The sequence below is a fragment of the Dermacentor andersoni genome, chromosome 1, assembly GCF_023375885.2.
Source record: "Dermacentor andersoni chromosome 1, qqDerAnde1_hic_scaffold, whole genome shotgun sequence".
NCBI classification, from domain to species: domain Eukaryota; kingdom Metazoa; phylum Arthropoda; class Arachnida; order Ixodida; family Ixodidae; genus Dermacentor; species Dermacentor andersoni.
In genome coordinates, this window is record NC_092814.1 from 385,766,234 (window position 1) to 385,787,545 (window position 21,312).

Here is a 21,312-nt window from a genome sequence, read left to right on the forward strand (position 1 = left end):
TCTCGAACCACTCTGTTTGGTGATCAGAAATAACGAGCGCATAGCAGGCTATCTGCTGCAGGCAGCACACGTTAAAATTTTGGCATATGCCGACGATATCGCGATTTTCTGCAACACCAAAGCGAGCATTAAGGAGGCAACGACTGTCGTTGAAAAATTTTGTGATTCAACTGCAGCCCAGATAAACTGGGATAAGAGTTACGGCTTCTGGCATGGTAGTTGGAAAGACACGCCGGAGACCTTTTATCGACTGAAGTGGTCGACGTTACCAACCCAATACTTGGGTATGCCTCTCGGAAATTACCGTGAACCTGAATCGTACTGGCTAGATCAAGTGTCGAAAGCAAAGGAAAAGGCTGACGGGTGGAGAGGAAAACAATTGTCAATGTTTTCTAGAGCCACTGTTTGCAACCTTTTTTAGTTTCTAAGATATGGTACGTTATGAATGTGTTGTGTGCTGCGAGGGTAAGCGTACAAAAAGTTCACCGTGTTTTCGCCATTTTAATTTGGGCCTCCACCTGGGAGAAGATGAGTCGAATGAACTTGTTCCTCCCGGTCAAGAAAGGTGGGCTTGGTTTAGCTCATTTGTTTCTGCGACAAGTCGTCTCACGCTTTGTGTTTTTACGGGATCAAAACGATCCTTTTCTCCGGACAGTGATACAGGCACGGCTGTGTAGACAACTTCCAGGATTCATGGTTTCGACTGTTCACAATATGCCAGGAGCAGTGACTGGTTACCTACGTGAAGTGGTATGTTCATATAAGATGTTGGACGTACGTTTTTCACAGCAATACCTGTCCACCGTTACCAAGAAAAAACTATACAGAGATCTCGTAGACACGACGTTCCCTCCACCTTTGTACCGTTCTCCGAAACGTGGAGGCCCAGGACAAGACGTTCTAAAGAGAGTGAAAAAAATGCCAATATGGCCGTCAGCTAAAACTTTTTTCTTCAAATTGCACACAAACACACTTCCCGTTAAGACCTGGCTTCATGAGAAGGGTATTTTCATCCCCTGGAGCACCGACTGCTTATTATGTAAAAAACCGGAAACAATAGAACATGCATTCTTAGATTGCTGGGACGCCACCTTTCACTGGGATGTTCTGCAGAGAACATTGAAAAAACAGTTACCCCTGGACCCATATGGAATACGCTTCTTACCGATTGATAACGCCGAGGATGTCCCGTATGAACTTATAATGATCCTGAGCCTCCACGCTATGTGGAAAACTAGATTGCAATTTCAAAACGGAGACATTGTTGTTCGACCGGCTCGGGAAAACTTCATTGATAGTGTTGTGTGTGTAAGAGATGCGTTCAAAGCGCTGCCTGATCCACCACAATGGATCTCCTTATTTGATGAATTAGCGTTGTTAAAAAGATTTTAGTACCGTGTTGGCCAAAGTGTGGTCCAGACGTTTTATCTTTGTAAACCTTGATTGAGTACGTCGAAGTCGGCAATAAAGAAAAAAGAGTGGCGCAGCGGAAGCGTGCTGGGCCCATAACCCAGAGGTCCGTGGATCGAAACCACGCTCTGCTACATGTTTCCTTTATTTTGTTTTGGTCCCATTTAACGCAAAGAGCTTATCAGCGCAGTAATTTGGTGTCTTAAAGTCATAATTGCATTCCGAGAAGCGCTCTCATATGCTTCACGCATATTTTTCTCGGCTTAAAAAGACTACTCTCGTTTATCACAATTATAAATAAATTTGCATAACTGTGGAGGAGCAGCAGAGTGGCGCAGCGGAAGCGTGCTGGGCCCATAACCCAGAGGTCCGTGGATCGAAACCACGCTCTCCTACATGTTTCCTTTATTTTGTTTTGGTCCCATTTAACGGAAAGAGCTTATCAGCGCAGTAATTTGGTGTCTTAAATTCATAATTGCATTCCGAGAAGCGCTCTCATATGCTTCGCGCATTTTTTTATCGCCTTAAAGAGACTACTCTCGTTTATCACAATTATAAATAAATTTGCATAACTGTGGAGGAGCAGCAGAGTGGCGCAGCGGAAGCGTGCTGGGCCCATAACCCAGAGGTCCGTGGATCGAAACCACGCTCTGCTACATGTTTCCTTTATTTTGTTTTGGTCCCATTTAACGGAAAGAGCTTATCAGCGCAGTAATTTGGTGTCTTAAATTCATAATTGCATTCCGAGAAGCGCTCTCATATGCTTTCCGCATTTTTTTATCGCCTTAAAGAGACTACTCTCGTTTATTAGAATTTTAAATAAATTTGCATAACTGTGGAGGAGCAGCAGAGTGGCGCAGCGGAAGCGTGCTGGGCCCATAACCCAGAGGTCCGTGGATCGAAACCACGCTCTGCTACATGTTTCCTTTATTTTGTTTTGGTCCCATTTAACGGGAAGAGCTTATCAGCGCAGTAATTTGGTGTCTTAAATTCATAATTGCATTCCGAGAAGCGCTCTCATATGCTTCGCGCATTTTTTTATCGCCTTAAAGAGACTACTCTCGTTTATTAGAATTTTAAATAAATTTGCATAACTGTGGAGGAGCAGCAGAGTGGCGCAGCGGAAGCGTGCTGGGCCCATAACCCAGAGGTCCGTGGATCGAAACCACGCTCTGCTACATGTTTCCTTTATTTTGTTTTGGTCCCATTTAACGGAAAGAGCTTATCAGCGCAGTAAGTTGGTGTCTTAAATTCATAATTGCATTCCGAGAAGCGCTCTCATATGCTTCGCGCATTTTTTTATCGCCTTAAAGAGACTACTCTCGTTTATTAGAATTTTAAATAAATTTGCATAAATAACTGTGGAGGAGCAGCAGAGTGGCGCAGCGGAAGCGTGCTGGGCCCATAACCCAGAGGTCCGTGGATCGAAACCACGCTCTGCTACATGTTTCCTTTATTTTGTTTTGGTCCCATTTAACGGAAAGAGCTTATCAGCGCAGTAATTTGGTGTCTTAAATTCATAATTGCATTCCGAGAAGCGCTCTCATATGCTTCGCGCATTTTTTTATCGCCTTAAAGAGACTACTCTCGTTTATTAGAATTTTAAATAAATTTGCATAACGGTGGGGGAGCAGCAGAGTGGCGCTGGGGAAGCCTGCTGGGCCCATAACCCAGAGGTCCGTGGATCGAAACCACGCTCTGCTACATGTTTCCTTTATTTTGTTTTGGTCCCATTTAACGCAAAGAGCTTATCAGCGCAGTAATTTGGTGTCTTAAAGTCATAATTGCATTCCGAGAAGCGCTCTCATATGCTTCACGCATATTTTTCTCGGCTTAAAAAGACTACTCTCGTTTATCACAATTATAAATAAATTTGCATAACTGTGGAGGAGCAGCAGAGTGGCGCAGCGGAAGCGTGCTGGGCCCATAACCCAGAGGTCCGTGGATCGAAACCACGCTCTGCTAAATGTTTCCTTTATTTTGTTTTGGTCCCATTTAACGGAAAGAGCTTATCAGCGCAGTAATTTGGTGTCTTAAATTCATAATTGCATTCCGAGAAGCGCTCTCATATGCTTCGCGCATTTTTTTATCGCCTTAAAGAGACTACTCTCGTTTATTAGAATTTTAAATAAATTTGCATAACGGTGGGGGAGCAGCAGAGTGGCGCTGGGGAAGCCTGCTGGGCCCATAACCCAGAGGTCCGTGGATCGAAACCACGCTCTGCTACATGTTTCCTTTATTTTGTTTTGGTCCCATTTAACGGAAAGAGCTTATCAGCGCAGTAATTTGGTGTCTTAAATTCATAATTGCATTCCGAGAAGCGCTCTCATATGCTTCGCGCATTTTTTTATCGCCTTAAAGAGACTACTCTCGTTTATTAGAATTTTAAATAAATTTGCATAACGGTGGGGGAGCAGCAGAGTGGCGCTGGGGAAGCCTGCTGGGCCCATAACCCAGAGGTCCGTGGATCGAAACCACGCTCTGCTACATGTTTCCTTTATTTTGTTTTGGTCCCATTTAACGGAAAGAGCTTATCAGCGCAGTAATTTGGTGTCTTAAATTCATAATTGCATTCCGAGAAGCGCTCTCATATGCTTCGCGCATTTTTTTCTCGGCTTAAAAAGACTACTCTCGTTTATCAATATTATAAATAAATTTGCATAACTGTGGAGGAGCAGCAGAGTGGCGCAGCGGAAGCGTGCTGGGCCCATAACCCAGAGGTCCGTGGATCGAAACCACGCTCTGCTACATGTTTCCTTTATTTTGTTTTGGTCCCATTTAACGGAAAGAGCTTATCAGCGCAGTAATTTGGTGTCTTAAATTCATAATTGCATTCCGAGAAGCGCTCTCATATGCTTCGCGCATTTTTTTCTCGGCTTAAAAAGACTACTCTCGTTTATCACAATTATAAATAAATTTGCATAACTGTGGAGGAGCAGCAGAGTGGCGCAGCGGAAGCGTGCTGGGCCCATAACCCAGAGGTCCGTGGATCGAAACCACGCTCTGCTACATGTTTCCTTTATTTCGTTTGGTCCCATTTAACGGAAAGAGCTTATCAGCGCCGTAATTTGGTGTCTTAAAGTAATAATTGCATTCCGAGAAGCGCTCTCATATGCTTCGCGCGTATTTTTCTCGCCTTGAAGAGACTACTCTCGTTTATCACAATTATAAATAAATTTGCATAACTGTGGAGGAGCAGCAGAGTGGCGCAGCGGAAGCGTGCTGGGCCCATAACCCAGAGGTCCGTGGATCGAAACCACGCTCTGCTACATGTTTCCTTTATTTTGTTTTGGTCCCATTTAACGGAAAGAGCTTATCAGCGCAGTATTTGGTGTCTTAGAGACATAATTGCATTCCGTGAAGCGCTCTCTTGTGCTGCGCGCTCGTGTTTCCCGCCTTAAAATAAAAGGCTACTACTCGTTTATTACAAATATAAACAAATTTACATAGCATGCAGGAGCAGCAGAGTGGCGCATTTATTCTGCTTCCGGCTCCCGAGCTAAACGGATCGCGGGATCATGGGCTCCAATGGAGCGGCATATGCGGCTGTTAGCCGCGGCAACAGGCTTTCGACGGAAGAAGATAAGGATTACCAGATAATTTTGCCTCGGCTACCTACAGGACGTGTTGTTTTAAACACTGTTTTTTTGCACGGCGACGCTCGTGTTCGCCCGTTCCGTGTGGGAGATTTTCGAGACGCGCTTCAAGCTGTTGGTATGCTCTCTGGCGTCGTCGCCCTTGGAGCATACCAAATCAACCATGTATGGGCGGTGACGATGAAGACAGCCGAGGCTGCCGAAAAGCTGGCGGCCCTGAAGGAGCTGCAGGTGAAGGGGCGTCGCTGCCTGGTCATCGACCCCAAGGAACAACAGGTGAAGCTTCGTATCCACTGGCTTATGCATGGGGTGGACGACAAAGACGTCAAGACCGCGCTGGCCTCCTTCGGCAAAGTGACGGAAGTGACCCGGGAGCGCTGGCGAGTGGATGGCGTTTCCGGCAAGGGCTCGACGACCCGAGCAGTGCTGCTGCAGCTGAAGGCAGGAATGAAAGTCGACGACCTGCCCCACCAGATCCGCGTCGCCGGCGAGCTTGCGCTGGTGGTAGCCCCAGGACGTCCCATGCAGTGCCTGCGCTGCCGGGGCTCTGGCCACGTTCGTCGTGAATGCAAGGTTCCCCGTTGCTCGCGGTGCAGGCTTTTTGGACACAACGACGCGGACTGTGTGCGTTCATACGCAGTAGCCGCGGGTTCGGCGGAGAGCGAGCCCTCGACGTTAGACCATGTAATGGACGTGACCGAGGCGGAGGAAGCGGCCACGGGAGCTGGAAACGGCAAAGTGGCGGCAGAAACCGGCGCGACCACCAAGCAAGCCGAAGGAGGAAGGAATAACCCTCCCCCCAAAGAATCAGCAGCTACAGTCGAGAGCGTGAAGACGGCCCCGCAAGAAAATGAGAGCCACCAGCCAGCTACGGATGCAACCCAGGCAGAGACGGACGACAACGCGCCGCCTGCTAGCGCCCGCGTCGAATCCGTCTCCGCACCGGTCAAGAGATCCCTGCAGCACGAGGAGAAAGTCGACGAAAAGGCCGGCGGTGACTCCGAGGCACCACCCGCTAAGACGCTACCTGGAAGGCGCTCCACCCTCAAGCCTAAGCCGAACCTGGAGACTGACCGTAGGCTTACCCCGAAGCCGACCAAAGAGGAACCCGGGCGACGGCCACCGGATGGCCACGGAGGCGTCTAGCGGTCAGCTAGACGTTAAGGTGAGCACCATGCTCCGGGCCTTCTCCCCTCCGGTTTTCACCAATAATGGCTACCAACCCGTCGCTTAGCCTCGGCACGCTAAACGTTCGAGGTCTGGCCGCCAAAAGGAAACAGAGTCAGGTTTACAGACTACTAGCTGACCACGACCTCGACGTTTTAGCCGTGCAAGAAACCAAGGTAGACGGCGAGGAGGAGACCGGGAACATGGTGCAAAGGTTCACGTATAACTACTATACGGTAGTGAGCCACGCCTTAGGGACTTCGGCAGGGTGTGTGCTGTTCGTGAGGAAGCTCCCTGGTCTTGTTATAGATGGTTACTTCTCCTGTACTTCTGGTCGACTTGTCTTTTGTGACTTCAGCTATTGTAATGTTCAGTGGCGCGTGTTTTGCATTTATGCGCCTAATACTGTGCAAGAGAGGGCAAATTTCTTTTTGAGCTTAAAGCATCATTTACATGTGCAAAAAATGATAGCCTGTGTAGGCGACTTCAACTGCGTATTGAAAGCTGAGGATAGGTCTACGCGTCGCGTGGTTTGTGACAAAAGTAGCGATATCCTGGCGCAGATTACAGACGAATTCGAATTAGAAGATATCGCAGAATGTTTTCGCGGTCACGGAGACGTAAGCTACACTCACTTTCAGGGCACAAGTCACGCACGCTTAGACCGTATCTATCTTTCATACGATTTAGTAGAAAAATGCCAATGCTACACAGTTACGGCCATATCATATTCTGACCACTGCCTGGTAAAATGCACGGTGGGCAGGAAGAAAGAACGAAACAAGTTCGTCTGAGAACTGTGGAAATTGAATGCAGAGCTGTTACGGGATGAAACTTTTAACGAAAATGTAGAGGCTGCTTTGAATTCTTTTGGAACAGACAGTTCTACGAAATTTGGTGAGGAATGGGAGTTGCTGAAGCAAAACATTAAATTGAAGGCAATCGAAAGAAGTAGCGTACTGCGATATGAACAAAAGGCCAGAGAAAAGGATTTAACAACATTGCTAGAAAAATTTGCGAAGCTTGAATGCATGCAACCTGGCGCCTATCAACAAGATATGCGCGCCGTTAAGAAGAAGCTCGAGGTATTCGACGAAGATCGCTTCCGAGGTGCGCTAGTGCGCGCCAGAGCAGAAAGGCTATCATGCGGGGAAACGCCAACGAAAAGAGCACTGGGGCTAGAAAAAAAGCACTCGAGACGTAAGCAGATTGAGGCTATCGAATATGAAGGGGTGGTATTAACGGATAACAATAATATAGGGCGTGCTTTCTTTGAGCATTACAAAGAACTTTTTGCATTCAGGCCTGTCAACATGCACGATTTCAAGAAATTATTTTTGCAACGAATCCCACAGCTGTCGAGTGAGGTTAAAGAAACCTTAGAACGACCATTAACAGAACATGAAGTGATGAAAGCCATCGAAGACCTGAATCCTGGGAAGTCGCTAGGTCCAGACGGTCTTTGTGCCGCTTGGTACAAATCGTTCAAAAGCCACCTAGCTCCTATCTTAACAGCAGTTTTCAATTAAGCATATGAACTGAAAATACTTCCGCCATCCTTTGGCCAGTCCCATACAGTACTAATACCGAAAACAGAAGAGACCGAAAAGCTCAAGCAACTTTCCTCCTACAGACCCATAGCGCTTACTAACTGCGACTACAAAATATTGATGAAGGTGTTGGCACGACGGGTCCAGTCAGTTATTCAGGAAGTAGTCGGCCCACACCAGACGTGTGGTACCCGTGGAAGAACCATTTTCACTAACATCCATAAAATGAAGTGTGTGCTGGAGTGTTGTGACGCCATGTGCGATGCAGTAGCCATCCTCCAGCTAGACTTGGAGAAGGCGTTTGATTGCGTTTCTCACGACATATTGCTTACCATCCTTGAACACGTTAATTTTGGCCACATAATCGCTGAAGGGGTGACCATGGCGTACCGGAGCTGCTATACCAGACTTATAATTAATCAGATGTTGGGGGCCCCCATTAACGTGAAGCGCTCCGTTCGCCAGGGTTGTCCACTCAGTCCACTCCTGTTTTGTGTCTACATAGAAACGCTATGTCTGGCCATCATCGAAAATGAATGTATTAAGGGGTTTAGTCTTCAATCAGCAGAAGTGAAGCTACTGGCATACGCTGATGATGTGGCTGTGTGCTGTAAAGACAAACAAAGTGTATTGAATACTGTTAATATCGTCAAAAAGTTTGGTAACGTCACTAACAGCTACGTCAACTGGCAGAAATGTTTGGGGTTTTGGCATGGAAGATGGGCGTCTACACCAGACCACTTTTCGAACGTAAACTGGGTCACGACGCCAGTTAAGTACCTTGGAGCACCCCTTGATGCCTACAAGGACAGTAGCGAGTACTGGAAGGAGCGGACAAAAGAACTAAAAGAAAAAGCCGACCGATGGAACGCCTGTCACTTGTCAATGTTCGCGAGAGCTACAGCGTGCAACATGTTTCTCGTGTCAAAGATCTGGTACGTAATGCAGGTCCTACAGTGCTCTCGTATTAATGTGCAGAAACTGCACCGCGTGTTCGCTGTATTCGTGTTGGCATCGAGCTGGGAGCGATGCAGCCGAGATAATCTCTTCCGACGTGTGAAGGATGGTGGTCTGGGGTTGGCGCCCCTTTTCTTGCGTCAACTGGTGAATAGATTCTCCTTCTTTCGAGATACAAACGACCCATTTCTGCGCACGGTGATCCAAATGAGGCTGTCAAGATCACTTCCCGAATTCGTTGTAGGTACGGAAATAATGCCAGGACCAGTCCGTGGTTTCTTTCGGGAAATAGTTCAGAGTGTTTCTTTTTTGCGTGTTCGTTTTTCAAGTGCATATTTGTGGAGTGTAAAACGGAAAAAGTTATATCGTGATTTATGTGACAGTGTTTTGCTGGTACCTATGTACAGAGCCCCGTACAGTGGAGGCCCAGGCCTAGATGTATTGAAAAGGGTGAAGAAGATGCCAGTTCAACCAGCTACTAAATCGTTCTTTTTTAAATTACACACCGGTACTCTACCTGTTAAAATCTTCCTTGAACAACGTGGGTTCTACATGCCATGGGGAACCCACTGCCTTATATGTAAAAAAACAGAAAGCATAGATCACGTCTTCATCCACTGTTGGGAAGGGGTCTTTTTCTGGGACGTGTTACAAAGGACTCTAAAAAAGGAGCTACCTATAGATCCCCACGGAATCAGGTTTCTGCCAGTATATGACGAGGAAGGTTTCCCGTACGACCTGATCATGCTTACGGGCCTCCACTGTTTATGGCGCGCAAGAATGGCGGGTTACCATTGTGACCCGGATGCCCGACCGGCGCGTCTGTACTTTTGTGAATCCATGCAACGGTATGTGGAAGTGATCAAGTTGCAACAGCCTGTTCCTGAGTGGCTGTCGAGGGTTGAACCCCTTACAGCACTAAAGGAATTTTAATCCGACAACGTCGTGCCACAGTAGCGGACGGCAGCGAATGTAAATATTACTGTTCTTTGTTCCGTTTGTGTATTCATCCCTTTTTGCTTCTTTGGTCTTTGTTTATATCATTTAGGAATTTGTGTTGAGATATGTCGAGGACTGGCAATAAAGAAAAAAAAAAAGAGTGGCGCAGCGGAAGCGTGCTGGGCCCATAACCCAGAGGTCCGTGGATCGAAACCACGCTCTGCTACATGTTTCCTTTATTTTGTTTTGGTCCCATTTAACGGAAAGAGCTTATCAGCGCCGTAATTTGGTGTCCTAAAGTCATAATTGCATTCCGAGAAGCGCTCTCACATGCTTCACGCATATTTTTCTCGCCTTAAAGAGGCTACTCTCGTTTATTACAATTATAAATAAATTTACATAACGGTGGAGGAGCAGCAGAGTGGCGAAGAAGAAGAAGAGGCTTGTTGGAACAGCCACGTTTGCGATGAGCTCGGCTGGAAACAGCGCATCGGCCCTCTTCCGAGGATCACACCCACCGTCAACTACTGATTCCGGTGATTATAAAGTCGTTCTCCCTCGTCTACCGACTGGCAACACCGTTCTCAATTCAGTTTTCCTGCATGCTGACCTGGCAGGGCGGCCGTATCGGGCCCCGGACTTTCGCGATGCTCTCCTTTCAGTGCTAAATGCAACTGATATCCTTGGCGCTGGACAATACCAGATGAGCCATTTGTGGTTAGTCACATGTGTTAACAGCATCGCGAAACAGAAACTTGTCGACAAAGGCTAGTTGCTGGTGAAAGGCCTCAAGTGCCTTTTTATAGACCCGGAATGCAAAAATATCAAGATGAAGCTTCTTTGGCTTCCCCCACACCTCGAACAGAGACGGATTGTTGAAGCGCTAGAGCCATATGGCACAGTGCAGTCCATCACGAGAGAAATGTGGCGGTGTGACGGCATGGAGGGCTGGCAAATAACTAATCGAGACGTCGCGTTCACATTGAAAGATGGGGTTTCTGCCAGTAATCTGCCACATCTATTGAGCATATATGGCCACCAGTGCCTTATCTTGATTCCTGGCCGACCACCACTTTGCCTCCGGTGCAACAGAGTTGGGCATATCCGGCGACACTGTAGAACACCGCGCTGCAGTAACTGTCACCGCTATGGTCACCCTGCAGATGCATGCATCGGAACCTACGCTGACAAACTTCGTGCAAATAGACCAGCTGAGGATGATGCCATCACCGATCATCTAATGGACGTGAGCGAAGTTGTGGACGCAACTGGCGAAACACTCCCTGAGACTCATCGACAAGAACAGATTAAGCCGTCATCGGCTGACATTAGCGTTAGCCAGAAGCCTGCGAGCGAGGATGACACTAAGGCACCTGACCACGAACCAACTGTGTCTTGGGCAGAATCTCCACCAGTTCAAGATCGCCCACCGTCAGTGGAATCTGGATCGATGTGCGAGGCCGCCAAGCAGCGTCCAGCGCCATCCGACAATCCATCGCCCTCGGCAAAGGAGGCTCGCGTTCCCAAGGTGTCAAAGTTGACAAAACCGCTCCGGGGAACACCTACACCTGCTGATGTACCTTGTGTTAACGTGCCCCTAAAAGTCTATAGTGCATCACCTCATCAAGAAGGGAGCGGTGCACCTCTGGAGCAGCGTTTAGACGCTGCACCTACATAGGTAATCATGGCGGGCGCTCTTCCCTTCCATTTTGGCACTTTAAATGTCCGTGGCTTACGAAGTAAGCGACAGCAAGTACAGCTTTTTCATTTGTTACGCAATCGAAAATTACATATTGCTGCTATCCAAGAAACAAAGATTGAATCCGACGAAAACACAGAAATAGCTCTATCTCCATTCATATCTGACTATAATGTTTGTGTCAGCCATGCAGTAGGCGTTTCCGCAGGCTGTATGTTATTTGTTAGCAAACATTTACAATGTGATTTGCTACATTTGTTTACAGATAGGGAAGGGCGCCTAATCTGCTGCGATATTGATATCAGTGGCACGAGCTTTAGATTTCTGTGTGTTTATGCCCCGAACAAGTTACGTGAACGCGAGTGTTTCTTCTTATCTCTAGAACATCATTTCTGTACTGATCGTGCATTGGTCCTCTTTGGAGACTTTAATTCTGTATGTAACGTGCAAGATCGTACATCATTGAAGCTGAGACATGATCCAAGTAGTGATGCGTTGCAACGCCTAATATGTGATTATCAGCTTGTGGACACTGGCGAAAATGAAAAGGCGGGATGTCGATATACGCACTTCCAGGGTACCTCGCATGCAAGGCTTGACCGAATTTACGTTTCACTTAGCGCGCTACCTCTTGTTCATGGTTACACTGTGCATCCCATATTCTTTAGTGACCATTGCCTAGTCTCAGCATCTTTTGGCAGCCGTCGGTACCACAGTCGGCGTATGTGCTAGGAGCTGTGGAAGTTTAATAACCAGTTACTTTCGCGTGAGTGTTTCTTAAATCGTATTACTGAGCTTATAGCTCATTTGTCTTGCCGCAAGGATTTGCCACTCTTTGCTTTGTGGGAATTATTCAAACAGGAAGCTAAAATGATAGCTATCGAAGAATCATCAATAATAGCCTTTGAAAAAAAGAATAATTACAAAGCATTGTGTAGACTTTTGAGTGAATTGCATGAGCTTGAATGCATACATCCGGGTCAATATTGATGATATTCATAAGGCCAAGGCACAGTTACAAACTTTGAACGCAGAAAAATACAGAGGTGCACTAGTGCGGGCGCGAGAGCAGCGTTTCCTGGAAGAACAGCCTTGCAGTAGGGCCCTTGGTGATGAGCGCCGACACGCGCTGTCTAAACAAATACTAGAGATAGAGTATGGTGGAATGATTGTTAACGAGCCTACTATAATAACTAGAGCATTTTTTGCACATTATCAAAAACTATTCCGAGACCATATGCCATTGGATACAGGTGCTGCCAAAAAAATTGTATCGTTGCTGCCCCAGTTAAATCAGGATGAGTACGATTATACAAACGAAAACATTGATATCAAGTGAGGTAACTTCATGCATCGATTCGTTAGCGAAAGGCAAAACGCCCGGCCCGGATGGCCTTACTGCCGAATTTTATCAGTGTTTTCGTTCCCTCTTATCGCCATTATTACTTCAGGTGTACCGAGAGGCCTTGGAAGTAGGGTACCTAACCGCCACAATGTACGAAGGACACACCGTCCTTATAGCCAAAAGCGATGATGAAGAGAAATTGCAAAAAGTTGACGGATATCGGCCTATCTCCTTATGCAATGTGGATTATAAAATCTTTGCTAAGGTATTAGCTAACCGTTTGCAAGTTGTAGTAAGATCTGTGGTCGGTGATCATCAAACATGTGGCATCAGGGGGCGGTCCATTCAGACGAATATTCATGCTGCGAGATCGGTGCTAGAGTGTGTAGCTGAGGGGATTGGACAGGTGGCAATGGTACAGCTAGATCTGGCTAAGGCGTTCGACAGGGTGAATCACTCATTCCTGTTTACTTTACTAGAGCATATAAATATCGGATCTCTGCTCCTTAGAGGTGTCAGGATATGTTATGCTAATGGCTCAACGCGGCTTATAGTGAATGGCTCTCTCTCCGATCCGATTAGGCTTTTATCATCAGTACGACAAGGATGCCCCTTGTCACCGCTTCTGTTCTGCTTGTATTTAGAGCCACTTTGTATGGGCATCCTTAAAGAACAAAATTTCCAAGGGTTTAAATTACTGACTAATGAGGCTCGGGTTCTTGCGTATGCAGACGACGTGGCCTTTTTCTGTACCGATAAAAAGAGCGTAAAGACTGCTCTTGCAATTACAGAAGAATTTTGTGCTGCTTCTGGTGCAAGCGTTAACTTTGAAAAAAGTTCAGGTTTTTGGTTTGGATTATGAGTCACAATGCCATCACATTACGCAGGAATTCAATGGAAAGAAGATCTGCGTTATTTAGGTGTGCCTCTCTCACAGTATAGAAATAGCAACGCTCATTGGTCGGGGGAAGTTGGCAAAATTCAACGTAAAGTGAATTCATGGCGAGGGCGGAATTTGTCAGTGTTCTTTCGTGCTGAAGTGTGTAACGTTTTCTTAGCTTCCCGTCTTATGTATGTGCTCCAACTACTGCACTGCTCAAGACTTCGCCTTCAGGCACTGCATCGCGTATTTGCGACATTCATTTGGAGTTCGAGCTGTGAATGGATGCGGCGCGACAATCTGTTTCTCCCCCTTGAACGTGGTGGTCTAGGATTAGTACACCTCTTCGTCAGGCAAATTGTTTCTCGCCTGTTTTTCTTTCGAGACAGTGACCATCCGTTCTTGCGTGAAATGTTGCAACTGCGTTTAGTTCATTATGTTCCTAACATAGTAGTGTCATCAAATGTCAAAGATGTCCCACAGGCTCCTTGGGGCTTTCTCAAGGAGGTTGTTGACACATTTCTTTTCTTGAAAGTTAGATTCAGCCTTGAGTACGTGTTCACAGCGAGTCGAAAAGCAATTTCTGCGGCACTGGTTGACTCTATTTTCCCAGATCCTTTGTATCGTGCACCTTATTTAAACCGACCTTATCAGGATGTACTTAAACGCGTCCGAAAAATGTGTGTGCCTCCTGGAGTGAAAACATTTTTCTTTAAATTACATTCGGAAACACTCCCTGTTAAAACTTGGTTGAATTAGAGGGGTTGCTTTGTGCCGCGGTCAACAAACTGTCGGGTCTGTCCGCGTGCCGAAACCATAGATCACTGTTTCATATACTGTAGGGACGCTGTATTTTTTTGGGACATTCTCCAACGGACGCTTAAAAAGGACATTGACATGACTCCATACTCAATTAGGTTTCTACCGTTTAAGGTTACAGGTGGTCCTCCCTATGACATGTTCATTGTACTTGGTTTATACAGCCTGTGGAGAAGTAGACTCTGTGATCGCCATGCCGAAAGCCCGCGAACTACAAAATCCTCCGTTCGCGAAAGTGCTGCGTATGTAAGAAGTGTGTACGCTGTGCAGGAACCTCCGCCAGACTGGATGCACTTGTTGGATGCATGTGTGTGTTTGCCTGAGTTTTAAGTGTGTAGTTGTGTTCGCTTTGTTATACACATTCAGTTTTCTTTTCCATGTAATAAAGAAAAAAAAAAAAGCAGAGTGGCGCAGCGGAAGCGTGCTGGGCCCATAACCCAGAGGTCCGTGGATCGAAACCAGGCTCTGCTACATGTTTCCTTTATTTTGTTTTGGTCCCATTTAACGGAAAGAGCTTATCAGCGCCGTAATTTGGTGTCTTAAAGTCATAATTGCATTCCGAGAAGCGCTCTCATATGCTTCGCGCGCATTTTTCTCGCCTTAAAGAGACTACTCTCGTTTATTACAATCATAAATAAATTTGCATAATGGTGGAGGAGCAGCAGAGTGGCGCAGCGGAAGCGTGCTGGGCCCATAACCCAGAGGTCCGTGGATCGAAACCACGCTCTGCTACATGTTTCCTTTATTTTGTTTTGGTCCCATTTAACGGAAAGAGCTTATCAGCGCAGTAATTTGGTGTCTTAAAGTCATAATTGCATTCCGAGAAGCGCTCTCATATGCTTCACGCATATTTTTCTCGCCTTAAAGAGACTACTCTCATTTATTACAATTATAAATAAATTTACATAACGGTGGAGGAGCAGCAGAGTGGCGCAGCGGTCATTCCACTTCCGGGCACCGTTGTGTGCGGACGTGAGTAACATGGGCTCCCAAGGAGCGGATTCAGCGGCCCTTTCAAGCCGCGGAAACAGGTCTTTTGCTTCAGTCGACCAGGACTACCAAGTTGTATTGCCTCCACTGCCAACAGGTCAGGTTGTTACGGATACTATTTTTCTTCATGCGGATTTACGAACGCGCCCATACCGAGTGGAAGATTTTCGCGATGCCTTGGAAAATCTGGGAGCACTTCCGGACGTTATCGCTTTGGGGGCGTACAGGATGAATCACGTTTGGGCCGTGACATTCAAGAGCGCAGAAGCAACGAAGAAAATGTTGTCAAAAGGGGGATTCCGAGTGAAGAGTCGCCGGTGCCTGGTAGTTAACCCCAACGACCAATGCTTACGAATGAAACTGCACTGGCTTCTTTGCGGGGTCAGCGACGGTGAAGTACGTGCGGCCCTGGCTCCGTATGGAAAGGTTACGGAAGTAACGAAGGAAAAATGGCGCGTACGTGGTATCACGGAAAGAGCATCGACCACCCGCCTATTGGCCATGAAACTTGGAGCCGGAGTCACTATCGACGACCTACCCCACCAGTTGCGTGTAGGAAGCGAACTCGCCCTAGTTGTTGTGCCCAACCGAGCACCATTATGCCTCCGTTGCAGCACCACCGGCCACATTCGACGTGACTGCCGTGTGCCTCGCTGTTCCCAGTGTAGGCGCTTCGGCCACACGGACCTAGACTGCGTGACCACATATGCGAGCATCACCGGAAAAGCAACGAAGGACGCGGATGCAGAGCTCATGGTGGATGAAGCAGACGCCGAAGAAGCCGCTGATGGGCGAAAGCAGGCCGACACAAAGAGCGCAAATCAAAAAGTTGCCCCTACCAGTGGCGTAGCCAGAAATTTCGTTCGGGGGGGGCTCACGTTGCAGGTGGACCTCCTCCTTAAGAGGAAACATCAGGTCGGATGCTCCTATCTAAATACATGTATGAGGAGAATTCGTTTTTCTCGGCAACCACTGCTCCGAATTTGACGAGGTTTGTTGCATTTAAAAGAAAAACTTAAATTCTAGTGACTGCTTGTTTCGAATTTTCGATTTAGGTCGTCAATATTTTATTGAAAAGTGGCAAATATCGAAAATTTTCAGAAAACGAAACAAGTATACAAGTCTGTAAATCAGCAATGATTATTGATATCACAATTCTGTGAATTGCACATAATAGTACACCTACAGCGGGCAAAATTGATATGTTACACATGAGTCTCAAAAAAATTAAGTATTATGGAAATATGGCTTTTGCAGAACCCTTGTACATAACATAACCAATTCACGTAAGATACACATTGACATATCGAATTTGTCCGCTTTGAATGGTATACATAACATAACCAATTCACGTAAGATACACATTTACATATCGAATTTGTCCGCTTTGAATGGTGTAATTGATGCCGCTTACAGAAACGCGATATCTGTTCTTGATGCATAGCTATTATTATTTAAACTTCGTGCTTCTATTTTTTTCGCACTTTCGAATTTTTCTAAATATTTTAAACAGAGTTCAGGCCCTAAATCAAAATTCCGCTTCCAACAGACACTAGAATTTAACATACTCTCTCAAATGCAACAAATTTAATTAAAAGCGATTTAGGAGTTATCTCAGACAACCGTTTCTGCGTTTTACATGTATCTGAATAGGCCACGTCGGAGTTAGGCCCGAGCTAAAGCTTCCTCTTAAACAATTTGCCTAGGGATCAAATACACGAATAATAACTGCATTGCCATTGCCAAAGATGCTGCAAACGAATTGTTGAACGCTACGCACTGTCAATACAAGTAAAATATGTATTTTTTTATAAAAGAATATACTCGTATGTGCCGAAAATTGTGCCCAACATAACTGATGTCAATGCTTCCATGTATTTTGTCTATTTAATAGGTAAAGATAATATCACACGAACTTTAGAACTACATCAGTTCGAAGCCAGCAAAGCAGTGCATGCCGCTGATATGAAAAATGTAAAGGCCATAAAATGAACAAGTTGAGGACAAATATGTTAATGACACTTTGTCATTCAAGATCCTTGTTTACATTCTTGTACATATGCAACAGCCAGTGAAAAACGCTTCCATTTGTTCCAGTGTATTACGCAGCAGCAGCTGTCACCGGTCGTGTATCGTGAGTAATTGCACCGAAATTATAGTCGCAACAGAGACCACGTATAAAAAGCATGAGTTCTGCAGAATATACAAGGGCGAGTCAAATGAAAGTGAGCTAATGCGAATATATAACAAACGGGGTACTTAAATTAAAAGTAGCCCCCATGAGCATTTAGACATTTGTCCCGATGACTAAAGAGTCGCGCAATTCCCGTCTCATAAAGCTCCTTGGGTCGCTCCTTCAAAACGTCTGCAACTGACTTTCACGACATCGTCCGAGACGAATCTGGTTCCCTTGAGCTGTTTTTTCGGTTGCCCCAAAATGTGGAAGTCGCAAGGCGACAGGTCTGAGCTGTGTGGCGGATGTTGCAGCGTATCCCGCTTGAACTTTGCCAGTTTTGTATTAACCACATCGGCGACGTGGGAACGGGCATTGTCGTGGAACAAGATGACCCCATTCGTCAATTTTCCACGTAGTTTGTTTTTGATTGCGACATGCAGCCGATCCGGCGTTTCACAATATCGGAAACAATTGATAGTCTCTCAAGATTTAGCAAATACTATCAGTAATGGCCCCCGACGATCGAAAAATAAAAGTCAACAACACCTTACTGGTGGAAATGACGGCCTTTGCTTTCTTTGGGGAAGGTGAATTTGAATGTTTCCATTGTAAGCTTTGCTGTCGTGTTTCAGGGTCTTAGTAGTGGCATGATGGTTCGTCTCCGATCACAATTGCAGACCAGAAATCATCACCTTTATTGTGATACCGGATCAGATGAGTAAACACAGCACTGATCTTCTCCGTATTCTGGCGGTGGTTCAGAATCTTGTGCATCCATTGCGCACACAAGAACCGATAACCGAGATGCTCATGAATTATGGCGTGAACCAAACCGTGACTGATGTTCACACGCTCTGCCAGTTCATCGATGCTTATCCTCCGTTCTTGTCTCATCAGCTCATCAACTTGTGCAATTTTGTTAGGGGTGATTGCACGATGGCTTTGGCCCGGTCTGGGGTCGTCTTTACAAATTTCACGTCCTTCTTTGAACCGTTTGTTCCAACGCTTCACAGTGGCCAATGAAATGCAATGTTCCATGTACACGGCAGCCATACGGTGACTAATTTCTTTTTGGGAAACAGCTTCAGCTGTCAAAACCTGACGGCACCACGCTGCTCAACTTCTGGAGAGTCCATTACGGCACGCAATTATCTTCAACCCAGTGTATGAGAGCATTAAAGAACATTTATCCTCACACCTGCGTGTCACTTTTGTAAATGAGAGATGCCTGTGTGCTACGTGCAGGCCTTGCAGATAATGAACAGAACCATAATTGCGCAGGGTGGGTAGGCTCACTTTCATTTTACTCGCCCTGGTACATTAGAAATGCGAAGAAGCAATGGAATATACAAATGCGAAGCTACTGCTTGATAAAGGGCAAAAAGTGCCACTGGAAACGAAGTTCACTGCACGTATCCACAAAACCTCGCAACAAGATATTTAAACATACGTATAAGTAAGTCTACAATAAATCTACGTATCTAAGAAAAAGTCACGGTATATAATGCGTCAAATAAGGCAAATAAACATGTTGCGCAATCACAGATTCACACAATCCTAGATCCTGCCCCCATTCCATCCACTCCCCCCGATGTATCGCGCGCGACGGAAGGCGGCGCGCTTGCTCCTCACTTTTCTCCCTTGCGCACACAAGACTGAGCCACTATCGTCGGCTCACCCATTTCCCCCCCACCCCCCACACGCTTTCACTCGCACATACAGCTTGCGGCGCGGGGTTACGATGTTATCGCACTTAGACTTTATGCGGAACATGATGGCGACGGCAGGAATGCGCCTAGAGTGTCCATATAATTGCTATCGCAATAATATAATAAGAGTATCGGGCAGCTTAAGCGTCCCATGGCCCATTAATTTCCGCAAAAGAAATAACAAAATAGCACTTTCACCATACGACAATTCGCTGCACCGCAACAACGCTTCTTTTTCGTTTTGTGGTGCGGGGGCACCGTAATGAAAAACAAAACGCAAAGTATGTTGGTCACAATAGAATGCCTACTTTGGGCAACTGATATGGCTATTAAAGGAATATCGAAGAAAACACGAGAGGCTTGGTCCACCAAGAACCAGGCGCATACTGCTCGGCATCCTACACCGGCGAGACAAGACTTTCTGGAGAGGTTGCGCTCAAGCGAACGCGGTGCAATCCGTCGAGTCCCCACAGTGATGGCGGCTAGCGACCATTGTTTCTTTTTATCGTCTGCTAGCTATAAAGCGTCCAAAGCTCTGCCAGGCGAAAATACACTCGGCCAGAGAAAACCGAACGCGCACCGAAGTGCGCCGCGTGCTGGTCGGGGCAACACGAGAAAAACGCGTGCGCTCTGGCTGGCTCTGGCAGCGCGCGGGTAGGGGAGCGAGAACAAAAAATAAAATGAAGAGGCTCAATGTGTCTTCGCGATTAAAAGTCAAAGTAGAAAAAACTAAATAAGAACGTAGTTGCCTTGGCTGGCTTTAGTGTCTTCACTGGATGCTTTGGCACAGGTGAAAAAAAAATATTTGTTTATGTGACATGACGGCACGAATGAACCCCCACAACACTTCGTCTCATTGGGCCTCGCTACGGGCTTTGTCAACTTGTCTGATAGCGTGTTGATTTGGCTTGTCTCGTTGTATGGCCCGATGTGCGACTTTGGAAAAGTCAATGCACCTTTGGCGTCAAATATTTATGGGAGCATTAAACTTACAAAGTTCCGCAATTGAAAATCTAAAGCACACGTTTGGAAATGTCAATGTACCTTTCCCATTAGATGTTTATGAGAACTTTATACCCATAAAGTTTCAGAACTGATATCCACGCGCTCCATAAATTCCATGATAGGGTGCAAATTCCGCGGCCTCCGCGAAATGCCGCGGCGAGCCCGTTTGCCATGAAAACACCCTTGAAACTTTGTGCTCTGATGGGGCTGCTTGCGCTATGTGACTTCCAGTGCATGGGCGTTCCCGCAAAATTCAGCCTGAGTTCGCAATTTTCGCGGTGAAATGGCTCTTCGAGCGTGAAAAAGACGCTCTAGACAAAAACCAGAATGATTTCCGGCGCCGGGGGTTGCTTTTGTCGGCGGTGCATGGACAGCACGAAAAAATTTCGGGGGGGGCTGAAGCCCCATAAGCCCCCCCCCCCCCCCCCTGGCTACGCCCCTGGCCCCTACCGACGCGTGGAAAGGTGTTTTTGCTGATAACACCACGCCCCAGACAAACGGAGCCCCTGTGACGGGGGAAACACAAGAGGCGGACAAAGTCAAACCCGTAGAAGCAGCGTTGGGTGCGGAAGCAGAAGCGGACGCACAGCCAATGGAACTTGAGCCAGGTGCTTCTGCCAAGAGACCGCGCGACGATGCAGGCAGCGAAATGGGCAAGCCCAGTGCAAGTAGCGGAAAAGAACCGCCCACCAAGACAGTCGTGAAGACCGGCCTTCAATTGGGCAGACGACCCAGCTTCAAACCGAAAGCCAGCCTCCCTCCTGACCGGAAAACTGAGGGAAATAAGCCCTCGTAACAACGAGGGTCAACGCATAAAGCAGCAATTCCACCACTTACGAACACCGAGCACCTACCATGGCATCAAGTCCCCTAGCAACAGAGCCACAGCGGCATCGACCCGAGAACTGCTGGCTGGATGCGACGTTGCCCGTCGCCGGAAAGAATCGACCGAGTGGCAACATAAAAGATCGAGGTAAACTCCATGCGGTCCACCTGTTTCAGATTAACCATGACACTTAACCTTAAGAAGCCCCTTCGTCTAGGCACTTTAAACGTTCGCGGTTTGGCGA

The 21,312-nt window shown here is 46.7% G+C and overlaps 9 non-coding genes and 2 pseudogenes across 9 annotated transcripts; all 11 read left to right on the top strand.

The window, feature by feature from the left end:
* The first annotated feature begins 1,994 nt into the window (after positions 1–1,994).
* Positions 1,995–2,066, top strand: TRNAM-CAU (transfer RNA methionine (anticodon CAU)). The gene has a single exon. It is a non-coding gene; the product is annotated as a tRNA-Met (tRNA).
* A 189-nt stretch (positions 2,067–2,255) lies between these two features.
* On the top strand, positions 2,256–2,327 carry TRNAM-CAU (transfer RNA methionine (anticodon CAU)). The gene has a single exon. It is a non-coding gene; the product is annotated as a tRNA-Met (tRNA).
* A 189-nt stretch (positions 2,328–2,516) lies between these two features.
* TRNAM-CAU (transfer RNA methionine (anticodon CAU)) lies at positions 2,517–2,588 on the top strand. The gene has a single exon. It is a non-coding gene; the product is annotated as a tRNA-Met (tRNA).
* Positions 2,589–2,781: 193 nt separating this feature from the next.
* On the top strand, positions 2,782–2,853 carry TRNAM-CAU (transfer RNA methionine (anticodon CAU)). The gene has a single exon. It is a non-coding gene; the product is annotated as a tRNA-Met (tRNA).
* Positions 2,854–3,303: 450 nt separating this feature from the next.
* Positions 3,304–3,375, top strand: TRNAM-CAU (transfer RNA methionine (anticodon CAU)). Its single transcript has one exon. It is a non-coding gene; the product is annotated as a tRNA-Met (tRNA).
* A 711-nt stretch (positions 3,376–4,086) lies between these two features.
* On the top strand, positions 4,087–4,158 carry TRNAM-CAU (transfer RNA methionine (anticodon CAU)). The gene has a single exon. It is a non-coding gene; the product is annotated as a tRNA-Met (tRNA).
* Positions 4,159–4,347: 189 nt separating this feature from the next.
* Positions 4,348–4,419, top strand: TRNAM-CAU (transfer RNA methionine (anticodon CAU)). The gene has a single exon. It is a non-coding gene; the product is annotated as a tRNA-Met (tRNA).
* Positions 4,420–4,607: 188 nt separating this feature from the next.
* On the top strand, positions 4,608–4,679 carry TRNAM-CAU (transfer RNA methionine (anticodon CAU)). Its single transcript has one exon. It is a non-coding gene; the product is annotated as a tRNA-Met (tRNA).
* A 5,643-nt stretch (positions 4,680–10,322) lies between these two features.
* LOC126518535 (uncharacterized) lies at positions 10,323–11,297 on the top strand (annotated as a pseudogene).
* A 2,237-nt stretch (positions 11,298–13,534) lies between these two features.
* On the top strand, positions 13,535–14,699 carry LOC126518695 (uncharacterized; annotated as a pseudogene).
* A 323-nt stretch (positions 14,700–15,022) lies between these two features.
* On the top strand, positions 15,023–15,094 carry TRNAM-CAU (transfer RNA methionine (anticodon CAU)). The gene has a single exon. It is a non-coding gene; the product is annotated as a tRNA-Met (tRNA).
* The last annotated feature ends 6,218 nt before the right edge of the window (positions 15,095–21,312 follow it).